Source organism: Lissotriton vulgaris, chromosome 2_1 (assembly GCF_964263255.1).
Source record: "Lissotriton vulgaris chromosome 2_1, aLisVul1.2, whole genome shotgun sequence".
NCBI classification, from domain to species: Eukaryota; Metazoa; Chordata; class Amphibia; order Caudata; family Salamandridae; genus Lissotriton; species Lissotriton vulgaris.
In genome coordinates, this window is record NC_141687.1 from 191,613,125 (window position 1) to 191,630,941 (window position 17,817).

Genomic DNA, 17,817 nt, shown 5'->3' on the forward strand with positions numbered 1-17,817 from the left:
GCCGTTTTTAGGTCACAGCCAACCAGACAGTGCCGCTGCCTGGTTTGCTAAAGAAATCTTGGGGACAATGAGAAAGTTGACCTAGGAATGCATTCCACCTGTTCCTTACCTTCGGCTTTGTGGCTTGTAACTCACATTTTCTGACTTTCCACTTGCTTTCAATCAATCAATCAATCAATCAGTGTATTTGTAGAGCGCACTACTTACCCGTGAGGGTCTCAAGGCGCTGGGGGAAGGTCTTGAGGAGACTCCTGAAGGTGAGCAGGTCCTGGGTCTGGCGCAGGTGGGTGGGGAGGTGGTTCCTAGTCTTGGTGGCGAGGAAGGAGAAGGATCTGCCAACGGAGGTTGTTCGTTGGATGCTAAGGACGGCAAAGAGGGGAGGCTGGTGGAGCGGAGCTGGCGGGCGTGGGTGTAGAAGAGTCTGTTGTTCAGGTAGGCTGGTCCGGTGTTGTGGAGTGCTTTGTGTGCGTGGGGGAGGAGCTTGAAGGTGATCCTCTTGTTGACAGGTAGCCAGTGCAAGTCTCTTAGGTGGGGGGGGGTGATGTTGCTGCGACGAGGGATGTTGAGTATCAGGCGGGTGGAGGCGTTTTGGATTCGTTGCAGTCGCCGTAGGTGTTTGGCAGGGATTCCTGCATAGAGTGCGTTGCCGTTGTCCAGCCTGCTTCTGATGAGGGCTTGGGTCACAGTTCTTCTGGTTTCGGTCGGGATCCACTTGTAGATCCCGCAAAGCATGCAGAGGGTGTTGTAGCAGGAGGAGGAGACGGCGTTGACCTGCTGCGACACGGAGAGGGAGGAGTCAAGGATGAATCCTAGGTTGCGTGCGTGGTTTGAGGGTGTTGGCGCTGTTCCTAGTGTGGTCGGCCACCAGGTGTCGTCCCAGGTAGAGGGGGTCGGGCCGAGGATGAGGACTTCTGTCTTGTCTGAGTGCAGTTTCAGGCGGCTGCTTCTCATCCACTCAGCGACTGCGTTTATTCCCTCGTGGAGGTTGGTTTTGTCAGTGTGAGGGTCCTTGGTGAGGGAGAGGATGAGCTGGGTGTCGTCGGCGTAGAAGATGATGTTCAGGTTGTGCTGGTGGGCCACTTGTGCGAGGGGGGCCACGTAGATGTTGAACAGGGTCAGGCTGAGGGATGAGCCCTGGGTTATGCCGCAGATGAGGTCTGTGGCTTCGGATCGGAAGGGTGGGAGGCGGACTCTCTGGGTTTTGCCGGAGTGGAAGGATGTGGTCTAGTCCAGGGCTTTCTTTTGGATTCCGGCTTCGTGGCGGCGTGTTCTTAGTGTGCGGTGGCAGACCGTGTCGAATGCGGCTGACAGGTCCAGGAGGATGAGGGCTGAAGTTTCACCATTGTCTAGCTGGAGCCTGATGTCGTCTGTGGCGGCGATGAGGGCTGACTCGGTGCTGTGGTTTCGTCTGCATCCGGATTGGGATGGGTCTGGGATGTTGTTGTCCTCGAGGTGGCGGGTCAGTTGTATGTTGACGATTTTCTCGATGACCTTCGCTGGGAAGGGGAGCTGTGAGATGGGCCGGAAGTTCTTGAGGTCCTTCGGGTCCGCCTTTGGCTTCTTGAGGAGGGCGTTGATTTCGGCCTGCTTCCAGCTTTCCGGAAACGTCGCTGTGTTGAAGGAGGTGTTGATGATCTTCCTTATCTGGGGTGCGATGGTTGCGTCTGCTGTGTTGAAGACATGGTGAGGGCAGGGGTCGGACGGAGATCCTGAGTGGATGGAGTTCATGACCTTGCGTGTCTCGTCGTCGTTGGTGTGGTACCAGGAGGTCAGCTAGTTAGTGCAGGTGGTTTTCGGGGTGGGGTCTGTTGTGGTGGGAGCGGACGGGGTGTTGAAACTTTCGTGGATGTCGGCGATCTTGAGATGGAAGAAGGTGGCCAGTGCGTCGCACAGATCTTGCGAGGGTGGGATGTCGTTGGTGTTGGCGATGGGGTTGGAGAGTTCCTTCACTATGTTAAAAAGCTCTTTGCTGTTGTGAGCGTTGTTATCCAGGCGGGTTTTGAAGGAGGATCTCTTGGCTGTTCTGATGAGCTGGTGATGTCTGTGAATGGCGTCCTTGTGTGCTGCCTGGCTGTCTGGTGTGCGGTCGTGGGTCCATTTCTTCTCCACCTTCCGGCATATGCGTTTGGAGGTCTGTAGTTCCTCGGTGAACCAGGCGGCTTTCTTGCTGGGGTGGTTGATGGAAGGTTTCTTTAGCGGGGCGAGAGTGTTGGTGCAATCTTTGATCCATTGTCTGAGGTTGCGGGCAGCGGTGTCTGGGTCGGTGGGGTCGGTGGGAGGGTTTTGGGCGAGGGTCGAGGTCAGTTGGTCCTCAGTGATTTTGCTCCAGCAGCGACGGGGGAGTTGTAGGGTGCGGTGGTGCGGGGTTGGTTTCTTGAAGGTGAAGTGGATGCAGTATTGGTCGGTCCAGTGGAGTTCGGTGGTGTTGTTGAAGGCGACATGGGTGCTCGTGGAGAAGACAGGGTTGAGCGTGTGGCCGGCGACGTGGGTGGGTTCGTTGACGAGTTGTCGGAGGCCGAGGTTTGCGAGGTTGTCGATCAGGGTGGCGGAGTTGGCATTGTTGTTGTTCTCGAGGTGGAAGTTCAGGTCCCCGAGGAGGATGTAGACTGCGGAGGCGAGTGCGTGGGTGCTGGTGAGGTCAGCGATGGAGTCGCTGAACAGGGCCCAGGGTCCGGGAGGTCTGTAGACGAGAGTTCCTCTGGAGGTGGTGTTGGGGTCGGTGTGGATCTGGAAGTGGAGGAGTTCAGCGAAGTTGATGGAGTCGCCTGCGAGGGTGTGGACTTGGAGGGTGGACTTGTGGACGATGGCTATTCCTCCTCCGATTCCATTAGTGTGGTCTCTGCGGGAGATCTTGTAGCCATCTGGGAAGGCTATGGCGATGTCCGGTGCTGAGGAGTCGTTCCACCAGGTCTCGGTCAGGAAGGCCACATCAGGGGCGGAGGTGTCGAGCAGGTCCCAGAGCTCGACGGCGTGTTTGCGTGCGGAGCGGGTGTTGAGGAGTATGCATCTAAGGTGGTTGGGTCCGGTCCTTGGAGGCTTGGTGGATCTGACGCAAGTGAAGTTGCAGGTGTGGCAGGAGAAGGGACCGTGGGTGCGTTTCGGGGCAGCCTGGAAGCAGCGTTGTTTTCGGCCGGTGTTGAGAGCGTGGAGGGTGTTGGAGTCGTATTGGAGTCTGGCATTGTGGAGTACGCGGGGTCGAGGGGTTCCGGTGCTGGGCGCGGTCCAGACACGGATGGGCGCAGATGGGATTGCCTTTGGCGTGCAATCGGCACGCACGCTATGCGTGTGCGCTGTGCGTCCAGGCGGTGGTCGCCATATGAGGCGTGAAGGGTGGGAGGGTCAGCTGGGAGGCGAGAGCGGGGCGGCGAGGGGGCGTGGCCTTAGGGGACAGCGGCAGGAAAGCTGGCGGTCAGGGGAGGCAAGGGGGGCTGCAACGGAGGGAAAACGGTCCCAGAAATGCGAAAAGAACAGACAGCCAAGAATGGGGCAAAATACAAAACAAAGTACAAGCAGCACAACAGTGAGAGAACAGGGCACAGGTGAATCAAACCTGTGTTCAGGAGCGGCAGCAGCGGGGGCGAACGCGCACTGGTGGTGCTGTTCGGCAGAGGAGAGACTCGGCTCTGGAGAAGGGTCAGAGGTCCAGCATGAGTGTGCCCCTCGCGTTGCCCAAACCTAGTTTACGGTATCCTTCCACAAACTCACTTTCTGTAAACAGGCCTGTACATCTTGTTCTTATCTTGCCACATTTGCTGTGCATTCAAAGACAAAGGTCAAATGACAGGCTTTGTCTTCCATGGAGCGTGGGGCCCGATCCACAGAAGTACACTGAGACGAAAGTCTAACTTTATGACTTTTTGTATTCACAAAGGGCATTTACTACTTGTAAATGCCCTTTGTGAATACCCAAAGTTGAACTTTACAACTCTCAGTATTCACAAAGGGCATTTACTACTCGTAAATGCCCTTTGTGAATACCTAAAGTACCTTTCTGAATCGGGCCATTGGTGTTCATTTTTCTTTCTCTGACTTAAAAGTAAGAGATTTTATGTGGGGTCTGCTTGGAGAAAACTGTATGATGTTATATTGTTTTTTAGCACAAAGCCAAATGTAAATGTCTATGAATGAATTGTGCTGAGGATCAAATCAATACATTTGGTGATTACATTTCCACACATCGTTTGTGCGATGTGTACTTTTATCAGTAAAAATGTGAGTGCAAATAAAATGGTCATTTTAAATTAGGATGTGTTGTCTGTAATGGCAGCGTGCTGCCATACTATGCATACTCCAAATTACCTCACTCCACTCTATTCTGCACCACTCCATACCAATGCACTCTACTCTGTACCACTCCATACTACACCACTCCATTCCACACTGCATCACTGCACTCTTTTCTGCACCACTCCACTCTAAGTTTCTCTACTCTACTCTACTCCACTCTATGCCAATGTACTCTAACCCACACTACTCCTCTATGCACCACTGCACTCTTTGCCACTGCGCATAACGCCACTCCACTCTCAGCCACCCTACTCTGCTGTACTGAACTCTATGCAACTGCATTCTACTCTGTACCACTCCACTGTACGCCAGTGCACTCTATGCCAATCCCCTCTAGCCACTCTAATCTACTCTGCACCACTGCACTCTACTGAGAAACAATCTACTCGACACCGCTACACTCTGCGCCACTGCAATCAGCGCCATTCTGCTTTAGTCTGTACCACTCTATGTCACTGCACTCTATGCCAATGCACTCTACATCACATTACTCAAAACCAGTGCACTTCACCAGTCTACTCTGCACCACTTCCCTCTATGTCACTATATTCTATGTTTCTGCACTCTACACCCTTGTACTCTGTTACTGCACTCAACGGTAAACAACGTTTACTCCGAAACGATCTCCCCGCATGGAATCACAACGCGGTCGTTACCACAACAGCGTTGTGATTCCGCATACCTTTACTCCGCAAGTTGGAACAGAGACTTGCGGAGGGGGAGGGGAGGTGTTGGATTTAAAATCCAACACATTCCCTAGTGTCTGCACTGACTGGAGTTGGAAAAGTAAATTATACTATTCCAACATCCAGCTCCCCCCCTGCGCAAGTCGTTGTTCTGACTTGCGGAGTAATGGTATGCGGAATCACAACGCGGTCGTGGTAACGACCGCGTTGTGATTCCCTGTGGGGAGAAAGACTGTGGGGTAAAGAGACATATTTGCAACACCTCTCTATTCTACTCTACTTCACTGCACTCTCCTTCACTCTATTCTACTCTGCACCACGCACTTTACGCCACTGCTCTCTGTGAAACTCTACTCTTTACTACTGCACTCAACGCCAATGCGCCCCCTTGAACAATGAGTTCAGAGTCCTATAGCAGGGGACCAGGGCAAGGCCAGCGGGTGTAGAACGGTACAACGAAGGGATAAAGGGACTGGAGTGTATGGAGAGGAGGGAGACTGGTGCGGCAGTAGATTCAAACTTACCCACCAGATTGACGGTCAGATAAAACTTGCACCATCACTTCTATGTTTTATGTTTTATGTTATGTGTTGGAACCTACACAGTCCAGAAACGACACAGAACTATCACTAGTGCTTACATGTTTTATGTTAAATGTCTGGCAAGTCAGTGGGGCATAGCTCGATGTCAGTCATGCTACAAGCCAATACCCATCATCGACCTACAGCCGAAATCAATGTCATGAGCCCAGGCGAGAACAATCTGCACAACACTGTGTATTTTTGTATGTCATATATGTCCTATTTTGTATTGTGAAAATATCAATAAAAATTAAAAAAACAAAAAAACAAAGCTGCCCACTGGTTAACAGGAGAACTGGTGCAAATTGTCCACTACACATCAAAATATACACGATGCAGAACATTGCATGGGTAGGAAACACACCAAAACATGACATTAACAATTGTGTTGTGATTAGTTTTGGGAAGGAATTTGTTGTTCGCAATCTTTTAAATAAGCTCAATTTTACACCCCACATCTACAGTAGAAACTTGAGAATTTTTATTGTCCCAGACGCTGCACAGTATATTTGGAGGAAATGTGATAGCTTGCCCTGTTTCAGTGTTCCAGTAGTGAACAGGTACGCAGCTTTAGCTCAGTGTGAAGTTTAAGATTGACAAACTAGCTCGGTTGCAATCTCATCCCCAAAGATAACTATAAATGAGGATATGTCATGAGGGAAGGATGCCACAAGGGATGCGACAAAATGTAGCTTGTTTTCTCCATTAACACCTGTTATTCGTTGGGCTACAACTTGTGTTCAATGTGGACTAATGGTGTCTGATACGGTCTTTAAATTCACAACGTGGAAATTTGCAGGGTTAGGGTCCAAACGGGTTAATCCAGGATGCCTGAGCTTTAGAAAAGACTTTGATAGTGTCTGTTGCCAGAAAACCTGGGACCCAGATATACAATACATAGATGGTTACAGCTAGTTTTTTTTTCTTTACCGCTGCTATTCCTTCACAAGTTGGTCGAAGGAAGGAGGACTGCCAACTCTGTTCTCAGTAAATTTCCAGGGAAAGCCCTCTTGGTTGTATTTGGGTTTCCCCCATTTTCAATTGTTTTGGTTTGGTTACAGCCTCATGAACTTTTTTTTGTAATAATCATTTTGACCCACACAACAATGACATTTCCAATTCCCTTATGAATGAAATATCTATGTTCGTAGGTAGCCAGAACGGACCTGTTGATTTTTATGCATCTTTTTTACCATAATCTTTGTCCTCTCTTACATTCGTCCTCTTTTGGATCATTGTGGGGAGGCTTTGTCATTATAGGGGAGTGCTTAGCTCGCTTCTCTTCAACTATAGTTTGCTTTTGATTCCTTGTCTATTGCTCAGATTTTAAAACCCACATTTATTAGAAGGGACTGAAGCGGCTTAATTGAATTTCTTTACATTTCTTTTACTTTCATCAAACATGCTGTCACTGTGTTCCAACCACACTGTATTAGAAACTGCCCTTAGTGATCATAGCTTGGAGTATTTGTTAACGAGAAATTGTGCTGATATATCATACATAGTTGTTCTGTGTTATGTAAATCTGTCAAGGAGATGTTGTTGGTTCGCTGGCAGTCCTGGAAGTGCAGAAACCTAGTTAAAGCATTGGAATTAATCCATAGAAAGAGGGGATTGTTGGCTCCTGCTGTTTAACATATAAAAGGTCTGCAGACATGTAGAAAAAACAAGTAAGAGGACTAAATAATTGTGACAGAAACTTAAAATAGGCAAGTATAAACGTACTATTCTTAACTCCAAATCTACGTACCTTAAAGCTATATATATTGTCAGGTTACATATATCTGGATTTATGTATAGTAAAACTTTGCTTACTTATAGAAACTTATAGTCACAATATTTGTGTTCTCGATATTATTGACATGATATTTTATCCACAAAATATTTTTCTCCTATATTTTGTCTAAATACCAATGTAGCGCATTCCATGGTGTTAGACCTGACATCATTGGCTTGAGTCTCTCCTCCATTTTTTCTGTTTGCCTCCACTGTTTACGATGTTTTTGCTGGTATACTGCTTTGGGCACTGTGCCACTGCTGATCAGTGCCACAGTGCAAGTGCTCCCTATGTTAAATTACTGTATTGATTGAATTCCATGTTTGGCTCATTTGGTTTACTGCCAGTCCCTAGTCTAGTGCACCAGGAGTGCCGGGGCTTGTAAATACAAATGCTGCTCGTGGGCTTGCAGCACATGTTGTGCCACCCACAAGAGCGGCCCCGTAAAAGTATGTCTACAGGTCTGCCATTGCTAGACCCCCGTGCAGTCTAGTACTGTCACGCTGACTGCGCAAGTACACCTACTTGCCAGTCTCTAAACCTTCCCTTAACTTCACGTTAGTCACCCCTATGGTAGGCCCACGGGCAGGGTGCATTGTAAGTATAAGGAAGGACAGGCCTGACCAAGTTGGCATGTCCTGGTAGTGAATTATGGCCATATTCGTTTTTCACTATTGCGAGGTAACCTGCTCTCCATTAGTTAGAATGGGCTGCCGGGATTATTAATGCTATAATACTAGCTGGCTCGGGGAGCATGGTGCAATGTCGAGTTTGGTATCCCTGAACTCGGGGTTTAATTACGCATCCGTTGGTGTGGATGGTTTTTGGACTCTGGGTTTGAAAATAGCACTTTTAGAAAGTGTCTATTTTCTTGTCTAACCATTTCTGGTTCTGCTGGTCTTGTGTGTGCGTGACAGGAGCTGGGTGGCTCCAGAGGTCTGAATGAGTCAGTGTGGGATGAGTGGGACATTTGCGTTGAGAGTAGGGGGAGAGTAGTTGCTGATAGCCTGTCCTGCCTGATACAATGCTGGCTCCACCTCCTGCCAGGCGACTGATGGCTCTGTGCCTGCCATGGACGATCCTGGCCCCACCTCCCACCAGGAGGCCGATAGCTCTGCTCCTGCCAGCGACAATGCTGGCTCCACCTCCTGCTGGGCGTCTGAGGACCCAGCCCTGCTCAGTGAATAGGCCAGGTGCCTCTGCCTGGCTCCACCCACAACAGACCCAGGATGTTGGGAAATTCCCCTCCATGGACAAAGAGATCAAAGCCAAAAAGGGGTATAAGAGAAGGACCCCTGAACCAAGAATTTAGATCACTTCTGACAAGGAACCCTGAAACCAAGGACAAGAAGCCTGCTGATCCAAGGACTTGCCTACCCCTTCTGCCAGTGTGCTGTTTGCTGGGGGAAACCTGCATTGCTTCTTTATTTTTGCCAAGGAACCAGGAGAGAGGAACTATGTGTGTACTCTCACGCTTTGCTAAGAAAATCTCCAAGGACTGGAAGAGTGCCAGTCTCCTGTTGAAGTCACAGGGCTAAAGGACTTCATCTGCTTAAAGTGCTATTTGCTGGAACCTGTGAATCCAGCACCTCTGAAAGAAACCAGCAATCTCGACGCCGACGGACGTCGCCGAATCCAGCTCGACATCGTGAGTAACGGTTCCAGTGTCCCGCTTCCTCGCCGCCGGCCGCCAGGCCTGATCAACGCCAGCAGCAACGCCAGTGAGTAGTGAGTTCGGTTCCAGCTCCAAGGGACCTCGTGTCTGCACCGCTGCTGATCGCATCGACTTCGTGCCCTCTCGACGCCGTGAGCGCTGCTCACTCTTGCAACAGCATCATCGACATCGACGACTACTGAGGCCCGATCGACACCGAAGACGCGACGCCGGATTGCTCGACGTCGCTGATCATCATGTGCTTCATTTTCCAAGGTACTGTGTTGTGGGGGTCAGTGCGACTCCGGGCTCGACGTAGCGCTCCTCGCGGTCGACGCCGAACCTTTGGATTAACTTTGCCTCGACGTCGTGTGACTCCCGTGTGGGTTACATTGTTGCCAAGAACTGTGTCTTAAAGAAGAAGAGTTGCTTTTTGATACTAAAGACTTTGTGCTAAAGAAGAAACTACCCTTAAACTATTATTCTCCCTTCCAAAAGTATTTATTAAGATTGTGCATATTCTTTGTCGTTATTTGGTCTTGTGCTAAGCCTTATATAAAAATACTTATTTTTATAATACTACTGTGTCGTGTCCATTTGTAGTGTATTCACTTTATTACTGTATGTGGTCATAAATGCTTAACGCACAGCCTCTGAGATAAGCCTGTCTGCTCTGCCAAGCTACCAAGGGGGTGAGCAGGGGTTATCAAAGGGTGTGATCCCCTTGCCCTGACTAGAAAAGGTGTGTCCCTATTTGTCAGAAGTGTATGCCTCTGCCAACTAGAGACAGCCGGTTCTAACACATGGTAACTGGCAGTGGTTATTTTCCTGTTAGTGATGAAGGTCTCCTGGTTAAGCCTCTGGGTAGTTTCTTATCCAGGTGTAAACTCTCAGATGTACAGGAAGAGGAAGTAGGGCAGAGACCAGATACATATACATTTTTCTTTATTTAGACAGTTACAGGGTTTGAATCACCCCTCCAGGAAAGTAGATTCTTACAGTATGGCCTCTACAATCAATTGAGAGCCACATTCTGGAGACATTCTCACACTCCACACAAATAATGAGCTGACTGATAGAGGGAAGCACACAAAGAAAACTCAATCCCAGAGATTATCTGCTTCTGGTATTTTGTTTATGATCTAAAAGGCCTGCAGAAGATTGGGGTGGGGAATGGTTATTTATTGTTGTTTCCCCATGCAATTGCTCTTGTTTGTAATAAGACGGCGCCCTGCCCTCGTCAGGAGCCAGAGCCCCTGTCCCTTTCACTCCAGAAGCCAGGAAAAGCCTGAAATATTTCTATACCACTACAAAGCTTAAAGTACTTAGAAGGGTTTGCTCCTCCAGCTGTATTAATAAGGTTTACCGGTGTTGTAGGGTCCTTTTGCATGCAACAGCTGCAAGTTTTGTAGCCTTATTTCACCTATTATTAATAGTAGGACAGACATTTGGAATAAAGAATATTCTCCAGTGGCCAACAAAGCCCAGCCTAATGGCACATCCCATTTTGATCGGCACTGGCACTGCCTCCTGGTGAATGTCAGATCTCTTCCTAAGCATGCTACTGAGATCTTGGATTTGCTTTCATCAGGGTCTACAGATATCTGTTTTTTAACAGAAACTTGGTTGAAGCTTCCCTCGTCATTGCAGCAGCTATCCCAGAAAGTTATCTAATCCACAAATCCAAAAGACCAGTTAAGATGGGTGGGTGTGGTGTACGTCGTTTTAGATTACAAATGAATTTTCCTGGTTCATGCCCCCCTATAGGTACAATTCGCATTGCCCTTATATAGGCAAAGAAATATAGTCCTTATTTAGGCATAGCCCATGCTACCCAAATACAGGCATGGCTACTTCCATCCGTTCATCTACATGACAACGAGTTCTAGGAAAACCAGGCTCTTAAGCTGTTAGGGACTTCCCCTTGCTTGAATATTGATTTCTCCATGAACTCATTTATTATGCATGAACAACTATTCCTTAGGGGTTCAATCATGACGTTCATATGCCCGACTTTACGTCAAAGCTGGCATTCCTAAACACCTTCAAGATATAAATATACCTTCACTTGCTATGGCAAAGCACGGTGTGGTTCAGTGAAGTTCGACTACTTACTTGCCCGTTGCAGCTTGCTACAGCAAGTGCCGAAGGAAGCCGACTCTCCAGCTGACGCAATGACAAGAAGCTGACATCCTCCTTCCGAGAATCCAACTCCCGTGTTTCTGACTCCCCTTGTGGGGTGTTGGGAAATTGAGTCCCGAGACAGAGATACCAACCTCGTTTATTCTAAAGGTATGGAGCTAATTAGAACCTAGAGAAACCTTTGGATATTCTTGGCAGAACTAAAACTTATGCTAAAACATCACTTACTTCTTCCCTGGTACTAGACCTAGGTTAGGTACATTGGGGTAGGCATATTTAAAAAGCACCACTTGAGTATTTTAGAATATGTTATTTATGTATGTATCTTTACATGTCATAGCAACAGCCAATGCGAATACAGTATTATTTTATCTTACTGTTCACGCTGTACGCATTATACTTTGCATTCTGTCTAACGATTGTAGCAGTTCACCTCTCTTGCATGAGAAAGAAGACTGTTCAATAAACGCTTTTATTGAAAACACCGGTCTCACTATTTCTCTGCAACTCTGTAGAAACTAAGCATGCACAATTGACTGAGTGAAATAGTTATCAATTGTTTCCACGACTCTGAAGATACGTTTTATTCCTGGGAAATCAAAGTTTTCATGTTTATGCAGTTGTCAGAAACGAATCCCTTCTTGTTTATTCGAGAACGTTTCTAGTGACCTCTGAGTTAGCTGGCACACACAATTAAGTTTAGTATACTCGATAGAGACATACTGACCTCAGTCCTATGTCAAATCTATAGTGTATATTATTCAAATGCACAGCGCCTATTGGGAATATAGGAACTACACTACAGGGGGATAGCAATAGTGCACAAGAAATTGATTAAGGTTTCCACCATAGAACACAGCAGTGATACTAAATTAGAAATTTTTATATTTAGGATTGAGTCCCAGGGGGGGGTGCGGCTGTCACATATAGGTCAGGATTGACCTATTTGCCAGTAAGGGAAAGGGGGGGAGGGAGGGGAAAGAGAAGGGGTGCGGGATGGGAAGTACAGGGGGAACAGGGCACGGCACGACAAATAATGGAGAGATGGAGCTTAAAAAAGACATCTTCTAGTCAAAGGGAACAGGTGGGGTGGAGAAAAAGTAAAGGACGCAATACAAGAAACAACGTTAATGTAGTGGTAATAAAATCTTGGATTACTAAATGGATAGCTTACAGAAGAGAGTGTAGGAGGGAAAGGAGATGTGAGAATGAGTATGACGGGGGTTAGAGTTGTAACTTGGAATGTTTGTGGGCTAAATGATCCCCAAAAGAGAGCAAAAATAGCACTAATGCTGAAACAAATGAATCTGGACTTTGCATACATTCAGGAAACTCATATTAAGATAACACAAGCTTACGTTCTGTCTCAGTTAGGATTTCATGTGCTAGTTCACTCAAGTCAAGGGGTTAAAAAAAGAGGGGTAGTTATTCTAGCTAGGAAAAGAGAGAAGTGTTATGAGTTAAGCGAGTCAGTAGGCAGGATATTGGCTACTCGAACAAGGCAACAAGAAGCCGCAGGTATAGTTAGAGAAATCAGGGAAACATCCGGCACGGTTCATTCAGAGTCGAACAAAATAAGAGAAGTTTTTAGGACATTTTACGAGAAGCTATACGACGATGAACTAGAGGGTCGCGATTCTCAAAAAGATAAGGAAGAAATGATGGAGTATCTCCGAGAGATTCCTATAGACCTAATCGAGGAAGAGGAAGCAGATGGGTTAGAGGGAGAGCTGCAGTTAGAAGAAATTAAGGAGGCAATATGGAATCTACCTTCTGGTAAAGCAGCAGGCCCTGACCAAATCCCTATAGAATTTTACAAAGTTTTTTGGGATTGTTTGAGAGAAGAAATGATAAAGGTGATGCAAGGGGCACAGCTGGGCAAAACACCACCTAAGTCATGGGGGGGCGCTGAGGTGGTCGTAATATTAAAAAAAGGGAAAAATCCGGAAGAGCCAGGTTTGTATAGGCCTATAACTTTACTCAATGCGGACGTAAAAGTCTTTTCTAAAGCATTGGCATCAAGGCTGGTAAAAGTTATAGATAAAATTGTCAGTAGTTGCCAACATGGTTTTATACCAGGGAGAGGAACCACCCATCATATACGAAAAGCAATAACGTTACTTGATGTATCGTCAGTCACAGGAGACCCGATTGCAGTGATGTTACTTGATGCAGAAAAAGCATTCGATCGGGTCTCCTGGGGCTACCTCTGGTATGCTTTAGCTAGAACAGGTATTAAACAAGGCTTTATCAAAGCCTTACAAACTCTCTACTTAGAACCGGTAGCGACTCTACGAGTGAATGGCGGAAACACGGGTCAATTTCATATAAAAAGAGGGACTAGACAGGGGTGCCCTTGCTCACCGTTATTGTTTGCCATATATATGGACCCACTTATACGTAGAATAGAGACATCTGAGATGATAACTCCGGTAATAACAGTCATTGGGCAGTGTAAAATCTTAGCTTACGCAGATGACATTGCTGTAATCTCTCCAAATCCATCTGAAACCATAGAACATCTTGAACTTGAGGCGCTGAAATTTGGAAAGATATCGGGGTATAAACTAAACACATCAAAAACACAGATAATAAAAAATTCATATACCCCATGTATAGACAATCGAGTGGTGCAAGAAGGCATGTATCTAGGGGTTATCATAATGTCAGATTTGGATATCTTAGTAGAGAGGAATATTAACCCTTTAATTAAGAAAGTGGAGAAAGACCTGGATAGATGGGATAAGCTGCACCTGTCAATAGTGGGAAGGTCTAATATAGTAAAAATGATCATTCTTCCAAAATTTTTATATTTATTTAGAGCAATACCGTTATTTTTTGATGGTAACATATTTAAAAAACTTGAGAGTATACTAAATAGATTCATTTGGGCAAAGGGGAAAACGAGAAGAGCCCTTAGATTTATGACATTGCCGAGAGAAAGGGGAGGCTGGGGAGTTCCAGACTTAAAATCTTATTATTGGGCGGCGGCTCTACAGAACATGACTGGTTTACTGGGAGGGGAAAGATCAGAGGAGTGGAGCAAATTTGGATCATTGGCAATCTATGGACTAACTCTGGGAATGGAAGCGAAGGATGTTCTGCTGAAATTCACAGAGGCTAGTTATTATAAGAGGACAAAGTTTAAGACGATAATAGCAGCATATGAAATTTGAAAAAGTTTCGCTAAAAAAATTGGCCTAGGAAAATATAATTCATATACGAGACTCTCACACAACCCAACCCTCCCACAAGATATCTTCTCGGGACCTATAATCGCAGAGTGGGAAAACAGGGGAATTAGAACTATAGGGGATATTAAGGGGGACCATGGTGTTTTCCAATTTAAAGATTTACAAGGTAGATTTAACCTAGAAACTAGGCAATTCTTTAAATATCTCCAAATTAGGAGCTTCCTCCTAAACAAAAAAGGAGGCGTTCTGGGATTTAGGCGTAACGCAATTATGGAGATTATTCAAGGGGGGCAAGATTGCACAATCAAAAGATTACATGCTGAACTGATTAAAGTAAAACAAGATGATCACCAAAAATGGAGCGAAAAATGGAAGGATAACCTTAAAATCAGCTCTGAAAGTTTTGGTATCTCTTTAGAAAAGGGTAATTCATTGCTATGTTTAGCACCAATACAGGCTCAACATTACAAAACACTTTATCATTTGTATTATACACCCGCTAAAATAGCACAATGGGGAGGTTCAGCGGGCATTACGTGCTATAGGTGTGGAAGTTTGGATGCTGATCTACAACATGTATTTGCTTTATGCCCTCATCTAGATTTATTAAAAAAAGAAATCGAATGTTTCATAAACAAAATCCTAGGAACTGAAATTGTATTAACCCCTGGAACCATTCTACTAGGAGTCAATGTCGAGGATGTACGGCCTTTTTGTGGGAGGGAATTTTTGTTTGTTGCAATGTCTGTTATGAGATTATGTATAGCCTCTGCATGGATAGACCCCGTACCACCTACTTTTCACAAATGGTTGGCTAAGTTATTAATAATATACAAAGTGGAGAAAGAGATATATGCAAGGAAGGGAAAAAGGGGAAGGAAGCTAGGTAAGATAATATGGGATCCCATAACACGATGGAATGATGAATAACTATATAAAATGGAGGCTTGACTAAAGATTAGGAAATGATAACTCGGTGCAACTATATTACTTATGTCACATAATATGGAAGAATACTATGACTCAAGTTATCCTATTTTTGTGTTCTAAATTGTCTGTTGCCTTCTCTACCTCGCCTGTTGATGGCTTATTGATTGTTTCTACTTTTTTTTCTTAAATGTTTGCATTTACTTTTTCCTTCGCTCTCTCTGTATTAATGATGCCGTGCCTTGTATATAATTGCAAAATACCTTAATAAAAAAAAAAAAAAAAAAAAAAAAAAAGGATTGAGTCCCAAACCCACCACTGCTGGAAAGGTGCTATAGTTTACCGCCCCCAGCCCCTCTCATGAATTTTTCACTCCAGCTCATGGAGCTGATTGCACCTCATATTATCTCCTCCAATAACTTTCTCCTACTTGGAGACTTTAATGTTTATAGTAAAGTCTCCACTAATGCAGATGCTTCTATGCTCCTGACGGACGTGGCATCCCTTGGTTTGAAGCAGATCAACAATGAACCTACCCATGTAGCGGGAGATACTTTACATCTCGTCCTGACTAATGCCTCTAACATATGTTGCGAGGCCCCCCGCCCCCTTTACTTGGACCGATCATTCTCTACTTTGCTTCCACATAAAAGATGCAAAGCTTTCTCCACTCCCATGGCATACCCGTGCAGTTGGAGAAGACAATGGCTTAAAATCACGCCCAGTCACTTCTCGAATACCTTGACCAATAACACTCACTCAGTGTCAGAAAACAAAGAAGAGGACCTGACTAACTATAACACCTTAATCACTTCAATGCTAGACCAACTAGCCCCCTTAAAATTTCTATTCACCAAATCAAACAGATCACAAGCTACATGAGTCTCTCCCAACCTAATGGAAGACAAAAGCCATTGCAGAAAGCTAGAAAGACACTGGTGGCTTTCACATAATGCAATTGATAAAGAAGCATATAAGAATTGCCTGACCCTTTACCATAAAAATATAAAAAAGGCTCGCAAGACTCATACGGAGTCCCAGCTGAATCAGTCAGAAAATTCCACAAAGTAACTTTACTCCATTCTCATCTCTTTCACTAAATCTAAGGTACGTCACAAAAAGTGATGCACCGGCAGCATAAAAGTGACGCAAGGGCTCATAAATGAAGCCCCAGGGCTTTAAAGAAGCTGGTCCCTCTGGGTGTCAGACCTGGCAGTAACAAAACCTTACCTTGAAACGGATCCCTAACAGTCCGAATACTCATGTCCTTAGCTGTACAAGAAAAAACAGATTGATTTCTGAACAATGAGTGTGAATCCCAATAATGTAATTTATGTCAGCGATGTAGTTCCTAAGTATATTTCAAATATTTATTTTCTCTTGCATCCTATACAAGTGTTTGCTTTTTCCAGTATATGTTTTGGTATTTTTTTCAGACTCGTATTACACTTGTATTGTGCATACTGTGAGATGAATCACCTCTCGGTGCATGTTCAGGTTCTGGTTGTGGGTGGGTGTTTATAATGAGCTATTGGAATTCAGGCTGAAGGTAGTGTACATTTTTCACAGTACTTGTCAAAGAGTCTTACAGGTGTTCAGAACACATGGTCATCCTATAAGATCAATCGTCGTGTGTGCCAATTATAAAAGTGATTCTATATGAATGTGTGGGAAGACGTACATAGCTGTCAAAATACTCAGACGGTGGAAGTAGAAGAAAACACAGTTCTTACAGATGAGAGGGTGTATTTTGTTGTGGGATGGTGAAGTGAAGGAGATGCACCAACGTGCATGCAGGAGAGAAAGAAAAGAGTGCTGAAGAAGAAAGAGGTGAGGTGTGAGATATGCAGATAGAGAATTTCAGAAAGATGTGGGGAGACAAAGGAAATATGTGACTAGTTGTGACACACTGCAGGGGAAAGCGGTGTGAAGGAAAGAGCAAGAGTGAATGAGAGGCTTCAAAGACCACTACCCCTTCCTCAGACCTTAGTAAAGTTTAATTCACAATCTCAAATTTCCGAGGTTTGAAATATTTTCAATTCTAATTATTCACAACAAAATCATTCTTGTTACTCATTTATTTCAGATGCTAATAAATACTGGCAAAGCCAAAAAGTCTGGCTCGTTTTATGTGCATGCTCATGTTGTGTGGTACGTCTGGATTATTATTATTATGTTTGAGCTTGTAAAGCGCACTGTTACCCCGAGGTCTCCTGGCGCTGTGTAACGCTGGGGAACCCATCCTGGCTTTCCCTGTGGGATGTTCCCTGCTGGGAGTCCCCAAGGTGGAGCCAGGCATCCCCGGCATTGGAGGGGCCTTTGTGGAGATTAGGCAAGCTAATGCTCAGAGTTGCCGAGTGGAGCCCCTGATTAGAGTAGGCACCGAAGCGAGAATTATCGAGTCCGCTGACCCAAGTCCACGACCCTGCCGCGTCGGGAATTGAACCCTGGTCCCGGCCGACTTCTGCTCCCGGGTCTGCCGCCTCTAACCAGTGAGCCACACCACTCCACAAATACTAATCAGGTGACATGCTATGGGTAATACAGGATATAGTTCACCTGTTTTAAG